This window comes from Gadus morhua, chromosome 16, assembly GCF_902167405.1.
Source record: "Gadus morhua chromosome 16, gadMor3.0, whole genome shotgun sequence".
NCBI lineage: Eukaryota > Metazoa > Chordata > Actinopteri > Gadiformes > Gadidae > Gadus > Gadus morhua.
In genome coordinates, this window is record NC_044063.1 from 6,479,407 (window position 1) to 6,501,666 (window position 22,260).

The following is a 22,260-nucleotide window of genomic DNA, read 5'->3' on the forward strand; positions in this document are numbered from 1 at the left end:
GACATACTTCATATATTACATTTGATCTTGACGATGAATATATTCATCATCAAGTTTGTTGGTGAGGGGAAGGCTTTGGTCAAATCCAGCTCAGCCAAATACATTTATATTTCAGAGACCGGGATTTCTTTAAAAAATCTTCCAAAAATCGGTGTTCCATAAATAATAATCGAGGAAGTGCCAATGGTGTATATTGATATCCCTTCGCATAACTGTCTCCGGTTTCAAATTCTTTGGGAGAGAAAAAAAAGATCCATATTCTAGTATTTCCCACCGTTTGTATGAGAAATGATACGGTTTTGAGGTTCACAAATAATTCCCTTTCATGGCCAACTTAAGCAGATTCATGGCACGCTCGCATCCAATTCTCACACGTTGCAATTTGAACCCTTGATTTGAATAAGAGACGTTTCACACATCTCACCCAGCAGCTACTCAATTAAAGCTATCAGATTGGCTGAGATCGCAGCTGGTTGATCCCACCCAGCTGTTCGCATGGGTTCGCGCTGGGTATGCTAACCTGGGTAGCCTGGGAACCAGACGAATCTGCACGCTTTTAACTGCTCTGGCATATGCGTCTGACCCCCCTCCTGTTCAGACAGTTTTCCAGCAGCCCTGGCCGGTTTGGCTCAATCACAGCCATCTATCTGATATGCGGTTTGATACAATGACTTTACAGAGAAGTGCCCTATGGGATGGCTGTTGAAGCACTTTCATGAATAACCAGGATGGCTGCCCCTGATCTGGCACCCGTTTCATTGCTCTGATTGGTTGGAGGTCTATCCTATCCTGTCCTATATTGGGCTATGCTGATTGATAACGCCCCTTGAAAATCAAACAAAGAACTAAGAGGTTTTGGACGTATACATATTTGCAACACACACACACGCATACACACATGCACACATGCACTATCTCGGGCACACACACACACACACACACACACACACACACACACACACACACACACACACACACACACACCGCGCGCGTGCGGTGTATTGTTAAGCGCTGCATCCGAGCGTATGAACAGTCTTCTTGTTAGCATGCACGTGTCCTGTGTAATTGCATGTAGGTGGCCACCGAGACATTACATCATTAAATTATAGAGTGGATAATATCCCACCACCGTGACCCCTACCGTGGTGCTGCCCTGAGCTCTCTGTTCAGAGATCTCTAGGGCCTTTGGGGGCCAATCTTTAATTCCACAGAGCCAAGGTCAAGCATGAGATGTTTCATCCATTTACAGACTCTGCCATTACCATTTATGTACCATAGGCATAGGCAACTCCCTATATTTCACTGTTGGGGCTATTATCAAAGAGAAATAGAAGTATGAAATTAACTTGGTCCTTGAGCAGGGGTTTTACCAAAGCGATTGTTATTTGCCATTGTGTATTGTTGTGTCATTAATGATGAAATATATTTCATAATGGAAGGAACAAGCACTTTGATAAATAACAGATTGCTCGACTAGGTTTCTACGGTTTTAATAACCATCAAAGGTTAGTTTAAAATATATTGACTTGCCTTCCCTTTCAATTAGTATTCAGTTATTCTCTTTTCACTGCAGAACCCTATATTTTACATATTTAATCTTGAAGCCATCGGTATGTATACGATACATATTTCATGATGGCTAGCTCTGCTATTCCTAGCATGTTGTTAAAAAGTGCTACATCTTTGGCATCCAACAGCCCAGTAGTTCCCAACCAGGGCTTAAATCTCAAGCCAAGATTTAAGCCCTGAAATCAACGTATGATTCAACTTCTACCATAGTAAACATAGATACCACAACAATATGAATACTACTGCTAAATCATTTTGGCACAATTTTAGTTCCTATAGGTAGCAACATTATTAATTATGATGCTAGATGATAACAGTATAATTGTTGTTCCTAGGAGTCTACAATAATGATGCTAAATTATTATAGTCTTGTGGTTGGGTGTGGATGTTGGGGCACTGTGGCCATACTGATGGGCCGTGGGGGTACATGAGACTAAACACTGGTCTAGCAGCCTATTCCAGTGTCTCCTCCTGCTAACCAAGACAGAAGAGAAAGAGAGTAGCCTATAGCTAACAGAGCCTCAGGATAAGTTGGAGACTAAGGACACTTTATCTGGAGATAGATGTTTCCTTTGTCCATAAATTGTAGGAAGTTTTGTAACTGTATTATATTAATTATTTATGTTTAATATGGAGTATCACTATTATATTATAAGTATCAAAAAGATTTTCTCCCATTAAACTATTGTAAACAAATAGTAATACAAAAGTGAGGAAACTTACTAGGATATTATTAGTATATTATTAGTATATCATAAACCATTAGGATTCATATATATATTTTGTTATGCATAATATTGCTTCATGCAACTCCTATTATTTAATTTCAAGTGATGGACAACAGGATCTTAAAATGTATAGCCTAATAACCATACGATATCACAGAGGGATGTATCCACGACACCTACCGAATACCTTCTCTTGAAATTGTCCGGACGCACATTATTAATACATATCTCAAAGTCAGCTAATGAACTCAAGATTGGTAAATGCCATCGCTCCATTCAGCCGCCCTGCCGCAGTAATGTGACTGGCTTTGCCCACGTCAATGTGCGGTAATTGGTCCCCCACTTGACTCTGTAGCCAGGAGGAATAACACGCTCCGACCATTAAACCGGCTCGCAAAAATAGAAGGGAACGGATCAGCTGAAATAACAGCGTCTCGCAGCTCGTTTTTTTACGGAGCGTCATTTTACGACGCCTAACGCACACCTCGTTAACCCTTAAAAAACATATCGAGAGGCAACTGACGGATTTCTTTTGTCCATCACTACACGCAGGGTTGTATTTATAACTCTTTATGAGGTGTTTTATCACTATGGCGGAGGAGCCTCACAGCGGGCACAGTGAGACTCATCAGCAGTATCTCCCCCCACCTGCCGCGTCTGAGTGGGAGGGCGGGGAGGAGGCTGACGACCCACACCCGACGCTCAGGCCTGCCCCGGGACGCGGTTCGGCTCAGAGGGCCTGAGCGCTCTCTCTCTCTCTCTCTCTCTCTCTCTCTCTCTCTCTCTCTCTCTCTCTCTCTCTCTCTCTCTCTCTCTCTCTCTCTCTCTCTCTCTCTCTCTTCCAAATAAAAGCAAACACAGACGGGCAAACCCTAGCTCATTATTCTATACAATTAATGACCACCCCATTATAAGATCATATACTCTTTTTAAGTACATTATAATGTTCTCTACCGTTGATCCTCCAATGATTTATTGTGAAAAACATACACGCAAACACACTTTTTCGGAAAAGGCAAGAAACTGAATTTGGCCTTGTGTCCTCAGTCAGGGAATGGCTATCTTCCTTTCATACAATACATGTGCAGACATGCCCACAACAACATGTCCTCTGTGACACAACAACGTGCTGTGATTTCACAGTCTGTTTTCCCCGTCCGTCAATACACTCACATAGCAATCGCCTGGGAATGACTTTTGTGTTGAAGGTCAGGGAGCAATGGACGACAGAAAGATACAGAATGTAAATACAGACAGACTGAGAGAGAGAGACAGACATACTGAATGACAGGGAGAAAGAATGGGTGAAGAATGGAAGAAAGATATAGAAAGTAAATACGGACAGACAGACACACAACATGAGAGAATGAAAGAAATAATTAAACAATGGAAGAAAGAAACAGAAAGTAAATACCGACATGAGAGATAGAAATAATGAATTCAACAATGGAAGAAAAATAGAGAAAAGTAACTCTGCTACAAACTGACAAATTGAACGAAGATTGTAAGACAAAAAGCAAGAACGGATTGAAAAAAGAATGAATGAAAGGCCTACTTATTCATTCATTGTATGTGTGGCCGCAAACAGCTACTCTAGGGAGACGGAGACCGTGAAAAAGAAAAAGAGAGAAAAATGAAGAAAGAAACAAAGAAATGATACAGAAAGATATATGATAAGGGTAAACACAGAAAGACAAAATGAGAACAAAAGTAAGATTCACTGCTGAGTCAATTAAAGATAGACTTTATGAAATAAATAAAGGAAGCATGAATTATTTCAGTCGAAACCCAGATAGGAGAAATCCACACAAAACAAGAGCAAAACAGAAAGAAAGAAAAATGACAGAAAACTCATTGTGGGGATCAATTAAGAGTTTCCCTGATGTCTTAATATATTCTACACATCCTATCTGCCAGGCCATCTAGTAAGCAATGTAGATAAATGTCTGTCCGTCTCCGCGTTGTGTTGCAGGGTATTACATCTTTAACTCCTGACAAACATATCCATCATTGTAGAGCCATGACAGCAGCCAAGACAGGGAGAGAGAGAGAGCAAGAGGGTGAGAGAGAGAGAGACAGCGCAGGAGAAAGAGACGGCAAGAGAGACTGCAAGAGAAAGAGGGTGAGAGAGAGGGAGAGAGCGTGAGAGAGAGAGATACGGCGAGAGGGAGAGAGGGAGAGGGAGAGAGAGGGAGACAGCGCGGGAGAAAGAGACAGCGAGAGAGATGCGAGAGAGAGAGAGAGATACGGCGAGAGAGAGGCGGAAAGTCTGAGAGAGAGAGAGTGAGAAATAGGCGGAGATAGAGCCAGAGTGAGAGTGAGAGAGAGAGAGACAGAGAGAGAGAGAGAAGCAATGAGAGAGAGAGAAGCAATGAGAGAAGAGAGAAGAGAGAGAGAGAGAGAGAGAGAGAGAGAGAGAGAGAGAGAGAGAGAGAGAGAGAGAGAGAGAGAGAGAGAGAGAGAGAGAGACAGACGGAGATCGCAGCAATCCCACTTCAATTTCACAGAGGCCAGCACCCTGGTCACTCTGGAGAGGGAGCGGTGATGATGGATTGGTGAGACCCATTCATTCTTCCCCCGACCAGCCAGACGCCAACAGATGGGGGTGTGGCAGCCCGACGTGAGCGAGCGCGTGTTTGGGGGGAGTCGGTCTCACCTTGGCTGAGGGAGTCCTCCTCCAGCGAGCTGGGTGCTGACAGCTGGAGGGGGTGGCGGGGATGGTGACTGGAAGTGAAGGAGGACCAGTCGTCTCCCCCCCCCCCCTCCTCCTCCTCCTCCTCCTCCTCCTCTGTAGTCCTGTCTACGTCTGGTCCGTGAGTGGAGTGATGGCGACGATGGCGATGACGAAGAGGACCAGCCGAAGGCCCGGCCCGCGTCTGGAACAGAGAGAGTAGAGTAGAGTAGATCTTTAATTTACTCTGCACTGATTCTCACTTTTGTTCTTATTTTGTCTTTCTGTGTTTACTTGGGAATAAAGCGTTGTGAGGAAGTTGTTCCTGTGGTCGGTTAAAGGTCAAAGCAACGGTCGTCACCACCTATGTCCTCGATACCGTGACCATAATAAGCTGAGTGGTCACAGGGGCTGACAACTCTGATGGTCCATTTCGATTAAACATTTTGAAAGGTTAATGGGCCTTATATATGAACAGATGCCTAATCATTCTCAAACTAATACAGACTACTTCATCAGGACGATGATAGTATGGGCAGATGTGGATTGGGTTCAAACATTGCTTTTGGAAGCAGATAGACAACTATTGAAGATGCAAGAATATTTTTCTGACCAAACAATTTGGGTAGGAAAAGGAACCAATCCATACCATGAACAAAGTTGAATCATATTCTTGCACTTCATGGCCAGTGTATTAACACACGCTTAAAGGTGACATATTATACCACCAGGTGTGAGTGTTATTAGCCGTTACAAACCATTTTGAAAATCTGCCTCTTCTGACATCACAATTGGGCGTGTCCACCTAGATATATGCTGGATAGATCAGTCTACCAGCCTACCCAGTGGACTGTAGCAAACGTTGCTCATCTATCCGACATACATCTAGCTGGACACGTCCATTAGTGATATCAGAAGAGGCAGATTTTCAAAATGGCTTGTAACGGCTAATCACACCTGGTGGTATAATAGGTCCAAAACGTTCCTCTGTTGACCGACGAGTGACCTACTGTGGTCACACTTGAGGGGAACACAAGGGGAAGATAGAAACACAAACAGCGCAAAACTGCTTCATGAAGGAGAGGAAGCTGCAGAATTTATTAGGATGTCGTATTAGTCCTAATAGCTTTCTAAAGGCGAGTGCCAAAGGACTATTATGAGGCTGTGGGGATATGGAACAATTTACCAACGCCATCGTTATCATGGGCACTTTCAAACTCTAACTGGATATACATCTCAATACCTTCCAATGACATCCAAATAATGTGTATATATATAGAGAGAGATTCTGCCCGGATCGTATTCCATAATAATATATGAATTTAGCACGGTGTGGTAGGCCAAATGGAGTACGATATACACAGGGATAATTTAGTGTTGATACAATGAAAATGAAAGGTGACAAATAAGTCTGAGTCCGAGATAGATCACAAATGAGGATGAATGGAACCTGTTATGTTTGTTAAACTGTGTGGAGCTTCACTCAAATCGAAAATGTACACATGATGCATGGTGTTTATTATCACTGGGCGTGCGTCCTCAGACGCAGAACCCCATTGTTTGTTTTATGCTAGAGTCAAAAAGATTTAAATGGGAATTTGCATTAAATAGACATTCGGCGCCGATGTTTAGGACAAGGCTTCCACATGCAGACATCATGCTGCTAAAGCAAAACAAAACCCAGATTCAGTGATTGGGTGGTGTGTGTCAAGATTCAGACACATTTAGCATTTGAATCCAAAGCGGTGAAGAGAAAAATTCAGATACGAGTTCTACGGGAGTGTATCAGGTGTTATTTCCGGATCTATTTCTTAAGGATTTCATTGTGGTAGACTGCAGTCATTGGGGATCGGATCCAGAACCTTTCATCTCGCGAATGGAACACCCTCAGCCCTGGTGGAGTGGCCCACAGACACCTTTGAGTGAACCACCAGATCACATTAGTTCCTATCCTCAGCCCCTTCAGACACACAGAGGTCGGCGCCCGCGAATCACTGTCCGCACAGACCCAGCAAACCCGGGCGGTGACAGAGGAGAAGGAGAGGGAACAAGAGAGAGAGATAGAGACAGAAAAGGTCCATCGAAGTCCATAAAAACAACCCCCGGAAAGACGCTGGAACTATCCCAGAGCCTGTCCAAAGCCATCTCTCTCTCCCGGCTCCTCCGACGTGCTGTGCTGCAGTAGCCTGTCAGCGGAGAAAATTGTTTTTGTTTTGATACCGCCTGAAAATATAATAACTTGTGATTGTGTGCGATTGCGAACCGCTCATGTTTCCCCTGACGGTCGCCTGGTTCATTCCCAAAGAAGTGTATTAAGGAGCCACCAAAGACAACGCCGTCCTCACGGGATTGGCTGCTTAATGCAAACATTCCAGATGAATAAAATGGAAGCGGAGACAGTGATGAAGAGGGCGGGACGGGTCGGGGCTAACAACAGACCCCCAGGACCACAGAGCAATGGGAGCTGGGGGCGGGAGGAGTGGGTTATCTTCAATTACATGATGAAGAGCCATGAAGAAACTAAATAAAGCTGAACAAATAATTATGCGTCTTGGGGGACTCGTCAGCAGCAAAAATATTGTTTTTCTGCAATTGGGTGAGTGGGCAATTACAGTATTTCACCCTCTCCGGGGAATACCGGGGACAGGGAATCCATTTTTGAATTAAAGGCACTGGGAGTTTTTCAATTGAAAAACGAAACCATTAGTTACCAGGAATGGGCTGAATATGCTACCCTGCTAAGAATCAGCTAGGGAGAGCTTTACAGGAGATTTAGAGAGCTGCTATGCCCTAATCGCCTGCAACCCTAACATATAGGCATCAGTTTCATTATCAAACATACCTTTAAATCAGACACCTAACATTCTGCTGGAGACAAGGGAACGAGAGGAGAACTCATAATCCCTCTCATTGGATTTATATCACAACATCTCTCTCTTTTTTTTGTATCACTATACTCTACATATATTATTGCCTAATATTCATTCAGGTGAGTCTAAATGAAGATAACAAATTGCAATTAATACCTCTGTGAGAACATATGACATATCTTCCTCCAACTCAATTCTTGATTGGGCTCCTTTTGGATGAATTCTGGAAAGGATTATGAACCCCCCGAATAATTTAATTCAACACCTTTATCTACCTTGCGCTATTTCATCCGTTCCCTATTATGTGATATCAAGGAAAAAGAGAAAAAAGTATTCCTTTTTGCCAGATTGCTATGCTAAAAGAGCATGATGTCACGAGGTGGAAGCGGCTGGAGAAAAGTCCCATTACAGGTTCAGAAAGGGGCTGAGTCCTGATGAATGCAGCGCATTACACACAGAAGGGGTCTTTTGTGGGTCTGAGTGGAGAAGCCAACAGTTTCTCTCTCTCTTTCTCTGTCTCTCTCTCCCTTGCCCTCTCTCTCTCTCTCTCTCTCTCTCTCTCTCTCTCTCTCTCTCTCTCTCTCTCTCTCTCTCTCTCTCTCTCTCTCTCTCTCTCTCTCTCTCTCTCTCTCTCTCCCCTTGCTCTTTCTCTATCCCTCTCTGCCTCTTTCTTCCCCTTGCTCTCTTCCTGTCCCTTACTCTCTCGCTCTCCCTCCCTCCACCACCTGCTCACCCCCTTTCTCTCTTGCTATCTCTCTCCCTCCCTCCTGTCAGCTGTCTCCTTCATCAGATAGAGGAAATGACCCCAGCAGATAGCACTGATCCTTGTCTCCGCGGGAACGGGAGAAGGCGACTCGTTGAAAGGGGCCCGCTGCATTGGGCCACATTACCAGCGTGCTATGGAACAATGCGTGACGGTTCACTACCTGCCCTCCACCTCCCGATAGCATCAGGCCACAGAAAGAACCACAAAGGACTCTGCCTTTTTTTAATTGCTTGAAAGAAAATGTTGTAGCCACCGTTGTTGTAGCCACTTCCTCTGCCAAGGCGATTCCTTGGTGGTTGAGTCTATTTTGTTTTTTTAACAAAACATTTCCACAATACAACCAAACCTGGCAATAGGTATGCAATCGTTCCTCACATAAAGCAGTTTCTTCATTGAGTAGTATTATACATAGTGCGTTAATGAGACAATGTGTAGCATAGTGTTAAACAATTAAATACTATATTATATACAACAGATACATACGTGTATTGATTGTGACGTTTTTGCCTATTGACATGTAACCGTTAAAGGTGACTTATTAGAGGCCTACCACAAGTGTGATTAGCCGTTAAAAAAAAGACGTAAAAAAATTAATAAATCAAAACAGCTTGTAACGGCAAATCACACACATGTCACATTTAAAAACTTAGACTGTTAGCACACCTTAGCTGTGTTCGAAATCGTTCCCTATTCACTCACTCACTATTCCCTATATAGTGTTCATGTGCACTATAGGGAACGAACAAATGAGAATTCGGACACTACGCTGAACTTTCTGAACGTCATTTGCGTCAGTAAATGCGCCGGGTATTTGTGTGACGCAGGCAGATGAGCCCACATAATGTAAACAAACCAGGCACTCACGAGGAAAGCTGGAGGTTGTATTGATGTTGAATGTTACATTTCCTCGCTACATTTTTTTTAATAATTTTGGAGTGGTACATTTTCTATGTTAAATCCCAAATAAATTGCTGGCGTTTCTAAACGAAAGCCGGAGACTCCATCATTAAATGTATTCGTTTTCGCGGTTTTTTCAGCTTTTCCTCCGGGAAAAACACGACCGCATTGCAATGTGGTATACGGGAGGTAACATGTAGGGAACATTGTATGTACACTCAAATATTAGGTATTTTAAGTGCACGATATACTGCGTGAAAATAACCACTGAGAATTCGAACACCACTACAAAATTGGCGAGCACCCTATATAGTGCACTATATCCGTGATAGGGAACGATTTCGAACACAGCTCTTGTGATGGGAGTCAAAATGGGCGGAATCCCAAGCACAAGATGGAATCCGAGGATGAGGGCGACCGTTTAATATTTTTTTTCCAAATCAAATTCGATCCAAAGACGCCCGCATGCCCCGCGTGGCCATTTCCGTCGTCTAATACATAAACTGATCCTCGTCTCCGCCTCGGAAACCCCCTGGATTGTTGCCGTCTAGACGCCGTGTGCTGCAGCACACCCCGATCACATTAATAAACCGGTAATTAATTAGGGTTGAATTCATCACACAGAATGGATGCAGATGCTCCGAGGAGGTGAGTGGAAATGAAATGCTGTGCGAGAAGCCTCCTTCCCCCCACGCCAGCTTCAGTCACACGACAGATATGGAGGTAGAAGGGGGTGTCGGTAAACACCGGGGACAACAAGGTGTGTCTGGTGGGCGAGATAAGAGGGATAAAGTGCGCCAGAGATGATAGATATGATATATTTATGTATATATAGAGGGAGAGAGATGGGGGGGAACAGAAAAAAGAGAGAGAGAGAGAGGAGAGAGAGAGAGAGAGAGAGAGAGAGAGAGAGAGAGAGAGAGAGAGAGAGAGAGAGAGACTGAATGTGCAGCAAATGTCATCTCCTAGTAATCCATGGCTGGGCTGGTGGAGACTTGAGATGACCACATGTGTGTGAGCAGCCTAGGACCCCAGCCTCACCGGACGCGGCAGGGAGAAATTAATTAGAATAACACAAGTAGGTGAACGAGGGAAGGGGGGGCTTAGGTAGATGGGCCTGATTAGCATTAGCCTGCGAGATTAATGAAGACCTTCACAGCCAGATGATATTGACTGAGGCTGATTATGCCCCATACCATTTACTCAGCAGAATATCATTACCGACCAGCCCATTCATATATCATGAGAACCCCCCCCCCCCCCCCGCCCCCGCCCCTCCAGCCACCTGTCCTATCAGCCCGGGCTTCAGGTGTGAAAGACCAGAGTCTTTCTATGTCCTATGGGTTGCGAGGTTGTATTGGTGCAGCGTGGGCAGTGAGGGTGTGGCGACCTTGCCCCGATCGACTGGCCAAGCCCAGGGAGGAGCTCTGCCTCAGCTGGAGGGCATCTGGCCCATTCAGTGCCGGGATCCATCGCTGTTATGCTAAGTAATCACAAATAACCTGCTGAGGGACTCACACACGCATGCATGCACGCACACAGACACACACACTGAAATTATGATTTAGACACACATTATTGCATGGACAGTAGGGATGGGCAAAACGATTATTTTCCGGGAATCAGTTCTTTCAGTTCCTTTCACTAACACGATTCGTTTGTTCGATTCATACGTTTGATTCGTCCGTTAAGTCAGATTACGTCATTGACAGGGAATCACACAGGTGTCTGTCCCCCCCCCCCCTTGCTTATAAGTATTGGGTAAGCCCGCCAATTACGTTTTTTTCACAGCCTGTCCTACCATAAGGGTACAGTCGGTGGTCGAAACGCCAGCAGTAATTGAGCTGCGCCAAGCCACACCAAATCGAACCACACCGCGAGGTGGAAACGAGGGGGAATAAAACAGAAACGAAAAAAACGGTCATGGTGCGCTCGGAAAACAAAAAAGTGAATTTCTGTAGCATCGGCCTATACGATGCTAAAACAATACTTTATTAAAGCATGCAATTGTGTTCAAAATTGTGAACAAAATAAAAGGAAAACGTATAAAGTGCTTGTATGATATTGAAGCCTACAGCGATCGTTAGTTAACTTGTGAGGCGGTGCCTTGTCATTTATTTACACATGTGCCATGGCAACGTGATTGCTACCTGATGTAGTACTCTCGATGGCTGAATCTTTGATAACGTTTTAGACTCAATCAATATAAGGTCGCGGGGAGTCGGAGCTCTGTTCGTTTGTATATTTAATTTACTTGACCATATTTTTGTCTCATGTTAAAAAAAAAAAAAGAATAAAAAAATCAGTTCTCTTGTTTTGGGAATCAGTTCTTGTTGTTCACCTTTGGGATTTATTCGTTGTGAACGAATCGTTCGCGACCGACCCATCCCTAATGGACACACACCAACACATGAACACGTACTCAAGGATACACATGTATACGTAGATATATATACATAGGTACAGGCACATATGCATGCATGATGCGAACCCGCAAACAAACGCTCTTGAAGATATACAGGGATGTTCATGCATGATGCACACACAGGGTACCAATTTTGACAGAAAAATGTCAAAACAGCCTTTTGACCATCTCAACAGGTAACAGGGGGTCCTGGTTGGATTGCCTGAAAACAGTCTGCGTCACCTAAAACATACCAACAATGGAACCAACCAGTCTTCTACTACAGTGACTCCAGAAAATACATTGATTACAGTGATTACAGTTTACCAGGGTGGGCAGGGTAAGCTTACGTGAGCAGGTTCCAGAGGTACCTGTACAGATCTGGATTTTGCTTTTATCACTAAACTAAAATGTGGACGTTAAATGGATATTTTTGGTTAATTATTATTTATGTTGATTGTTTGCGATCAACACAGTTGGAAACCAGATGAAGTAATATGCCTCAGCTTCTTCCATATTAAACACCTAGGCCAGTATATAAATAATTAGGATTCCCAAAGTGATAGTATAATGATAGATAAGAAAGATACAAGATAAAAGTTCACAGTAAACATTCGCGTTTTGGCGGTGATAAAGGGGTTCCTCAGCTGTGCTCAGCGGGCTGCGATGGGCTACATCATGAGATTATTGCCTAATTTCACCAAGATGTGCAGTACGGTTCGGTTTGGTTCGGTTTGGTTCGGTTCTGTGCGGCTCAGTCTGCTTATATTGGCGTTTCCACTGCCAAAAGTCGGGCAGGGTCCTAAGATAAGCGCTCTGAGCCTATCCTATTTTTTTTTTCGTTACTCCTCCTTTCGGGTACCAAGCAGTATGAAAGGGTGCCGAAAAGTTGGAGCTACACAGGCTGTCCGCTGTTTGGAATCGTCACTTCCGTGCGACATGGGGATAAAAAAAACAATCGCCATCCGGCCTAAACCCCGCCCTACCATAAGAGGCGGAACTGTCGGAGGCGGAAACGCGAGCCAGATTTAGCGTAACCGATCTGTCCCGCTCCGAGCTCCACCGTACCGCACCGCACAGCACCACTCGTTCGAAACGAGGCGAAAAAAAGGGTCTGGGAAACCCTGTGCTATTATAAACTTGGCCCTAGGCCTGCCGTGGAGCCCCGCACTCTCCATGGCAGCCCGCTGATGGCACGTGCGATGAGGGCCGGGAGCGCCCCGGCACTGACGCCCACACCCCATCAACACACGTTTGTTTGTTTGTTTGTATCATCACAGAAGTTAACCTGTCTAAATATAGGCCTGCCTGTCGGTAGTAGAGCAGATGGTGGCTGGGGTTTGTTTTCTTTGGAAGAGGAGGAGGGAAGTGGCCTAGATGTTGCCGTTGTTTACCCAGACTGCAACAGGAGCAGACATGCGTTTAACGGGCTGCTGCTGCTGCGGCGGCGGCGGCTGCAGAAGGCGCCTCACACTCCTCTTTGTGTCGTATTTTGTTCGGGTGAACACAGCGGTGTAACAAAGTGTTTCATCATCTCTCCGTGGCCGCGCCTGCCAGATCCAGGTCAGGGGCTCCGACGACGGAGGGGGGTTTCTCAGAGAGAGGGGGTCTCGACTGACGATTACACCTGGGTCGGAATTTGAGATACAGCCCGGTTTAAAGCGTGTCAGCGCTTATTAAAAAGAATTCCCGCTCTGGTTAGTTTATCTGAGACAAGGTGCGATGTATTTTACTCATCATAACTCATCGCGGGTGAGAAAAATGGGTCCCAGCAGAAGTGCTGGACCGTATAAGCAATGAGAATGAAATAGAGGTATCAAAATGTAAAGCGGCGTTTGAGCTCTTATGTGGAAACTCATGTACTGTGACTAACAGGAAGGTTGCAAGTGTGCTATTCACATCTGCCACCTGTAGAAGTAGATCCACAAGTAGTAGCCTACAGCTGTTGACAAGGGCCCTTAAGACCACTCCGTTTTGTATACATTTCCTAGAAGGTGTGTAAAGCATCTTTTGTTGGAAACATTTATTCTATAGTATTTATTTGGCCTGTGCGTGCGTGTGCGCATGCGTGTGTGTGTGTGTGTGTGTGTGTGTGTGTGTGTGTCTGTGTGTGTGTGTGAGTGGCCGTGCCCGGTATGTAAAGACTCTTATGCCCTCGGCCAAACCGACTTCATGAATCACTGATGTAAGAAAGTGTCTTGCGGAGGCATTCAGACCTCTTGACAAACTCACCCATTCCACTGACTTTCAATTGGCCCGCTGAAACATTCCATGATGGCTTACGTTATATCACCGGGACTCAAGATTGAATTTCTAGGTAATAATGTTAATATTACGGGAAGGGGGGGGAAACACTAACTTAAATAACGATAATTTAATTGCATTCTGTGGGTCTACCAATCCTTTAGGAAGCGTTAATTGAGAATAAAAGAAGTATTCCTATTCCTTACTCCTCTTAGAGAGATACTATCAATTGAATGGGTCGTCTAATGATCTCACCGACTGAATCTCCACGAGGGACCTCTGATCAGATCATCGCACCGGAGAATAATGATGAGAGCTGAGACTGAAGAGCATCCCATATAGATGTTTGACATGAGGCCAGGCAAATATTCTAACAAGGTATACTGCACCGCCAATCAAAGTGTTTGGATGCTAGTAGCCTACTGCACCCTTCTTCTTTAGCCAAAGGGACTTCCAGTTGATTTCCGATCCAATGCAGACATTTCGGTTTGTAACACAGAACATTTCAGCAGGGAGTCAAATAGAAGAACCACTCGACTACCTGGACCTTGTTTAAGTACCAGGACGGATAGAGTGGAGCCCAGCCACGTCTGACCTGGGGGAACCCAATCTCAGAAGTACACGGATCAACCAGGTGACCTGTGACAAAGGCCAGTAATCATCTGCACATCAAAGATTCACTATAGGGGGATATTGTCCATTCTCTTATCTTGCTTCAGGTTATTTTTCTATTAACTTTACACTTTGTCCATATTACCTTTCAGGGAAATCAGATGTGTCTTTTTCAAGCCTGCATTGAGGTTTGAACCCAGAAACCTTTTCAACCAGTGTCAAAAAACCCAATCAAAAGACAAAAAAACCTTTGTAAGAATCTTCTTCTTGTGCATGTTTAATTTCTTCTGTTAACAGGGTCAGACCAAAGGAGCTCTCTGCTCAGAAGCACCATTGCAAGCTCCATCTGCAGGCTGACAGGATGCAGTAATTTCAGCCTTAGTTTGACCAAAAGAGCAAGAAAATGGGTTTTGGCAGAAGATTCACAGAGACACGTCTGGTTCCATTCAGATTAAGCTGATGTGGAAGACAGTTCTTCGCAGAGCGTCCATGGATGCGGAGAGTGGGGAATCTCTTTTTTGAGGAAGAACAAGATATGTGAAGAGCATCCTAAGCGATGACGCATGCATAATATCGTGATCTTAGTTTGCCTGCAGGGCAGAGCAGATATATAGGGTGCATTTTATTTCATGGATAAATGTGATTCCTGCGCAAATGCGTTTGTTAGCTGTTGAATTGCTTGTAACTGATGCCTTGAACTCAAACACATGACTGCATGGATGCATGTGTGTGGACTGCATAATGTGGCAATGGGTTTTATCATTTTACCCTCAATATTCATGTGTATAGAAAATGAAAAAGTGAAAGTTGACAGCGTTTTAGGAAAAAAAAGAACTGGATGGAAATCAACTTTGAAGACATTAAATATGCATTATTTAATTTCAACACACAAGTCAGAAAACAAAGTTTGCATCATCATTGAAACACTGCCTGGCCTATTCCCCTACAATCAAATCTGAGTAAACCGCAATTATTATTGCTTATACCAAGATATAGTGTCAGTGACAGTGAGAGCGACACCTTATCCCACAATTTCCTATAGCACTACCTCTGGATAAACGGACGCTGTGTCAGTATATAAAGAGTCACTATTTTAAGTATTCCTAATTTGGTGTTGTTTTTGTCACTTTGTACAGAAATAATGGTAATGTTTGATGTGATAAAAAAAAGTTGATTAAAAGCACTCAGATTAAATAATTCAAGGCAAAGTGTTGTTAGGCGGGGAGAGGGGGGGGGGGGGGGGGTTGCACCGTGAATTCAGTCGAGTCCAATGAACGACCACACATTCAAGGTCACAGGATAATTATCTGGATTCATCTTCATAGAAAAATGGGCAGATAATAAATAGAGGAAAAATCAATCCCCATAAAATTCTATATGGCTGCTCAGAAAAGCCTTATATTGTATGCAAGTTGTGATGGATTGCAGTAGGGGGGTTTCAAATCCGGTAGAGGGTTGGTAAATTACTGTAGAGGGTAAACAAATGATGTCAGCCATAAACAACCCTGATGTAATTTAATGTTAAGATGAACCATCTCATAAAAACAGACAAACCAAGTGGGAACTTATCTATTGCTTCATGAATTCTGACATATTGAAGTAATGTTTAACGTTTTGAAAGATGTCATGAAATAAATAAAGAGAATGCTTGGTAATTGTTTTCAGTCCAGTTAAATTGACTTAAACATCAGATTACATTTAGAGCCCGCATAGCAAACGGTAGACAGGCTCGTGCTAATGCTTTCTTCTTCAGGATAATCACAATCTGCCCATTGTTCAGATTCTAACCAGTTTCAATGTGAGGCATTCCCTGCTTTAAAATTAGCCACTTACTCACGGAACTCACACAACGACTTAAAGGGACATAAAACACTCTCGCAAACACTTAAGCACCCTTTCTAGTACAAGCCCTTAGAATGTGTCTTTAGCTACGTTCTCTAGGCTCTTCTTGCCAACATAGTATATAAAAAATAGGGAGGTCACGAAAGACAAACAGGAAGCGATTATGATAATAACAAGGATAATAGTAATTAAGATATCTAATTTCAAATGTGACAGAGTAGATCGTTTTCATAATTACACTTTGAAGCATCTTAACAGTTTCACACTCAAAAAAAGGCACTTGTTTGTCATTCGACTGGAGGAGCGAGGCATCAGCGCCGACAGGGGGAAGGGTTTGATTCCGACTGAATGTATTGGAACGTGGTATTGCATGAAACTTTGGATAAAGGTGTCCATACATCTGGTCCTTCCACATTACATGAATTACTTACATGCAGGGGGATTTGAACAGGCTGTATAATACCCAGAAATAATACCATAAGACGCATACATCTTGCGTATTTTTTCTCTCGTCCTCGTAACCGTCATCCAGACCAAGTGACAGATGGAGAGTGTTCATGCACTGGCAGAGCACCGCCCATATGACCCTCAGATCTGTCCAGCCCCCTTCTCTAGAACATCACAGCTGAGCACAGCCTGTTCTATTCATCTGGACACATACATACACCATATATACATTCCCATTACTGTGTGAGATGCAGAAATGAACAGCCCTTTTCCACAGCCAAGGCCGTATCCCTCTCTCCTGAACAGACTCTTCTCCGCCATATTATTCCCTCACTTTTGAGGGACGTGCATCTGAGAGGCGCCCCAGAATAATCACTGTGTTTTGTGGTCACAATGCATGAATAAAGCCCTATTGGACACGACGTCCACGCTGCAGGAGAGAGGCCGAAAGGCTGACCAATATGTTGGATCCACAATCCCTTTCAACACTGACTGGACCTTAACACCACCCATAATAGGGTATATATGTACTAATGTGTCTGTTTGTCTATGCTTCTATTTTTGTGTGCTTTTAAGAAGACGGGAGAGAGATTAAAGTGGTTTGAAGAAAATAAGGAATAACCTTAGGTGTTCTTATTCAAATGTGTGTTTCTGACTCACTGGAGGTTCAGCCATAGCTGCGGGCCACAGAAACCAGCCAAAATTGCTCCATACGCTGGTTTAAACCGTAACAAGTGCATGGATGGAGCATTGGCCAAGCTCAAAGGCAACATACACCATGTGGCCAGGGCTAGTGCCCATGCAATTTCATGCATGTGGTGTTTAGACAACCCAGCCTGATTCACAATAACACAAAATTAAGGATTAAGTGATTGATTTTAACCCAGACTAGTCTAACAGAAAGAGCAGCCTTCCACTTGATACGTTCTTGTTAACAAACCAAACCTAATCCCGATTCAAGGGGAAACCGGGGAACTATGAACCAAACATTAAGCTGAACAGGGGATCTTGGTACTCTTGAAGGCTTTCTGGTTGAAAGACAGGATTGTTACTTGTGTGTTCGTCCTTAGATCATTCAAACTGAGCACTAAGTTTGCAGTTCACTTAAATGTGTTGATACCTTGGTTCATTGTGCTTTGGTTCATTTTGACAAAACATAAAAAAAAATAGCCACTTACTCACGGAACTCACACAAATACTTTGTGGTTCGGTTCATTATAATTTTTCGCTGCAATCAGTCAAAGCCGAAGGCAAATGCCAAAGCTACCTGAATTATCCCCAATATATTACGTCCTACACAAATATGTCCTCCTGTATCTGGTTCAATGCCCAAAAAACACAAACTGCAATAAAAAAGCACCCATTGTGTCTCTATGGTAACCCAAATAAACCTAGGGTAGGCAATATAACCAATAATTCAAGTGCTTGGAAAAAATAAGAAATCTGGTATTCTTGGCTGTCACAGGCATATGAATACAGCCATGAAATAAACCCAACCAATCTTTTAATTCAGCCCGAATTACATGATTGGATGGCTGTCTCTACTAGCTGCGCGCGTCTCTGCCCGTGCATTCATTGAGCATGACAGGAGTCTTCCACAAGAAGACCTATTTCTAAAGCTAGCTGGCATTCTGTTTTCGGGGGTGTGGCTTTTAGGGGTCGTCTTTTTTCAGTTGGATACTTTTGCTTACACTGGATGGCGTTTCTAAATTGGCTACCGTAGCTTTAACAATGTAACCTGACAACCTGTCAGGTTACTGTTTTAAACTTTTCTTCACGTCTGTTTTTGTTGAAGTTCGGTCGGAAAGCCGACACAGCGGTTAAACTTTGTTAGGCTACGTTAGTGACAATGTACAATATCACTGTGTCATATCGCAGACACTGTGGTTACCCCGTGACTTCTCCTGCACCACAACCACCACCACCACCACCACTCCTGAAATCTGAAGCAGCATCCTACCTGAAAGGCAGCTGATTAAGGAAAGCAGGAGAAGAGGTTTCCATGACGACCCCATGCTTCTTCTTGGAGTCCCTTCAGCCAGACGGTCAGTGGAGGATCTGGGTCTTCATTAAAACTGATCCTGGGATTTAACGAGAAGAGGAAGACACACACACACACGCACACACACGCACACACACGCACACACACTTGCATGAGGATAAAGGACCTTCAACCACCCTCATTCCACATGAGGGGTAAAATGATAATGATGTTCATTGTTCTATGATCAGTTTTACCATCGAATTTAACCACTGGTGTTTGGAACCATTAAAAATTTCATGAATCAATGTCATTTTTTATTGTTCTGAACATTCAGAACGTATTCAGCTTTGCACTGTGTAAAACAATGACATACAGATGCCATATTTTATAATCTTGAAATGAGAAGTATCCAAGTAAACTTAAATATCAGTCCTAACATTTTTTTTATTTTTAAGTGTGTTACCAAGATTTTCACACCCCAAACCTAACTGACAATGTAAACCATCCGACAAGCTGGTCACATTGGCAGCATCAGCAAAGTTAATCCCTAAGAGACTGATATGTTATCAGTGTGTTATGTTGGTCCCCAGAAGACTGTTACACTACAAATGTGTTATCAATATTTTCAACATTCAATCAGTATACTAAATTCTCACAACTACCAATATACTCTGAAGCAGCCCATATGAAAGGGACACATTTTTCCCAGGTGAACAAGATTTGTGTGTCGACCCCAAAAACATAGTTATACTACCAGCGTGTTATGTTGTTCCCCCGTATTCTGTTAAGCTATTCCCCTGATCCCAATATTCTCAACAATATTAACCATTCGAAATGCAGGTCTCATATTAGTCCCAGGTCAATATAGGCTGAACAAGAGCTAGCTTGCTAGTATCAATGTCAGACTGTTACAAGTGTGCTCTGCTCAAGGTGTGTTTATTTATCCGTAGTTTCTACACCCTCTCTACTGCTTCTGCACTCCGGTAACATGCAGGACACGTCTGAACCCCAGGTTAAGCCTCTACGTTCGGTTAGAAGTTCAGAGACTCTGACCCCAGGTTCCCCCCTGAAGACAACCCCGGGGCTATGGAGTGACTCAGCAGAGGTACAAGGGGGGCCCGAACCACACTGCTCCCCACCACACCACGAGTGCGGCTTCCCCCCTCACTCTGTATTATTTACTTGCTAAACTTGTTTTAAAGTAGTCTACTGGATTTAATCCCTCTGACGTGCGAAATGGCTGCAATGATGCAGTGGTGCATTGGGGGTTGGAGGTTTAAGGATCAACATCGTGTCTACCGCTGTCCTCATCATGCTAATGACAATACATGTATTCATTCATTCCTTATGTATTTATTCATTAAGTACCACAACACATATTTGATTAGGTGACACGCCTGCTTATGTATGAAATACGATTATGAATGATAGGCAAGAGAGTAAGGGTGTTTGACTCCCAACTTAAAGGATCTGGGTTCAAAACCCTATATACAGTATGTAGTTCAGCGCTAGGCATCCTTGAGCATGATTGCTCAAGGATAACCCTAACTCCAACCTGCTCTTTAAATCTGCCATCCACATAAATACAGGTTTTCTACTACACTAATACGTTTAGAAGTTTGCTACCATCCAAAAAACATTGGAAACGCGACAATTGTGCGTCCTGCTGTCTACCAGATTGCAAAGAGGTGTGACTTACAAGCCTCTAAAACAGGAGGGTTATTAGTGAGGTTTTGTCAAGTTGTGGCCAACACTGCTGTTTGAACGGATATTAAACCAGTAAACAATTGGCAGTGAAAGCTGTCCAGATTGAGAGATTATTTTTTTAGCCTTAGATATCGGCTTGAGATCCAATTGATGATACCTCAATTAATAACCTTTAGCATACATGCCATTGGCGAATAACATGGTCCATTCAGCCATGTTAATCCCCAGGCACAAGTCAGCAACACACACAATAGCCGCTACTGAGGGGTTAAATGTAAAACTGGCACAACCTGCCTCACATTAACAGATGAGAGAAAATATCCACATTATTAATGTATAGAGGGTTTATATTGTGCACTCATGTTAAGCAAGATATTATGAATATTATTTAGTATATAAAGCATGCAATACAAGGACCTTTACTGACATTTATCCACAAAACTAAAATTCACTGCAAGCCGCTTTTGGGTATCTGTTCAAATGATCATGATCATTCAATTGCTCAAAAGCAGACCTTTTGCAACAAGAAATAAACCCCAAGCTGACCCATGTGCAGCTTGATTTAGACCCGTTGCGAGGCCAGAAGACTGACGGCCCAGCTGAACATCAAGGTGAATCTGCGGCAGAAAAGATTTGCAAGGGAGCAGGCAGGATCACGCTGCTTTTGAACGGGTGCTGCCCCACACTAGACTCACTAAATTCAGCTCCGCATGCTGCCTTTCTATCCTCTTAAATGCACTAAAATCTCAGCTTACTGGACTATTAGGCTAAATGAGGCTCCGCTCCCCGTAGGTTCACCGACATGTTATACGATTTGTCTCCACATTCAGGGGTAAATGTTTATTTTTGCTTCAGATATCTGATTAGCCTCGCTGCAGTAAACGCCTACAGTATTGAAGAGCCGCCGCCGCCGCTAAAAGCTAACATGCTTACTCTGCTCTTCAGAGCTTAAAATACATCCGCGGGGCTTTGTATCTTAAAAAAGCGTTGGAGGCTCAAGGGCTACTGTACGCCGCTGTCGTACTTATAGCACAGATAGCCCGCGAGAGCGCATGCATGCTCTATTCTGCTCACGCTTATTGCCCACATGCCAATATCGACGAGGCCCACGCAGGACTAGGTTTTAGCCGTTCAAGCGCTCAAGCATTGTCTTTCTCCGGCCACTTACATGGACACTTGTGCACGGCGGCCGAGCCATCGGCCCCACTGAGGTGGGCTGACACATGCACAGAACTTCCATCATCCAGCTGTAGTATTAGTTCACCCTAGAGCCACCTCCACTTATTCTGCCTTCATCTCCTGTGTTGGCCCAGGGTTTAGACCGACCAGATGAGTGACAGGCTGCGGGGGTGGACGGGTGGACTTACACACTGACAGGGAGGTGGATATGTGCGACCGGCTGATAAGTTGGTAGATGGTGGATTGAGGGGTTGAGGGACGGACTGATGTGTAGGCGGAAAGTCTGCCTGTCTTGACTGATAAGTAGGTGGTTGGTCTGACTGCCTGGCTGGCAGGTGGA

The 22,260-nt window shown here is 43.9% G+C and overlaps 1 protein-coding gene across 1 annotated transcript in view; it reads right to left on the reverse strand.

Annotated features, from left to right (window-relative positions):
- The window catches only part of cntn5 (contactin 5), a 137,514-nt gene that overhangs the window by 83,006 nt on the left and 32,248 nt on the right, over window positions 1-22,260 (reverse strand). Inside the window, 2 exon segments of the mRNA XM_030380344.1 lie at window positions 4,954-5,173; window positions 19,011-19,131. The gene's annotated coding sequence lies outside the window, so the exon portion shown is untranslated.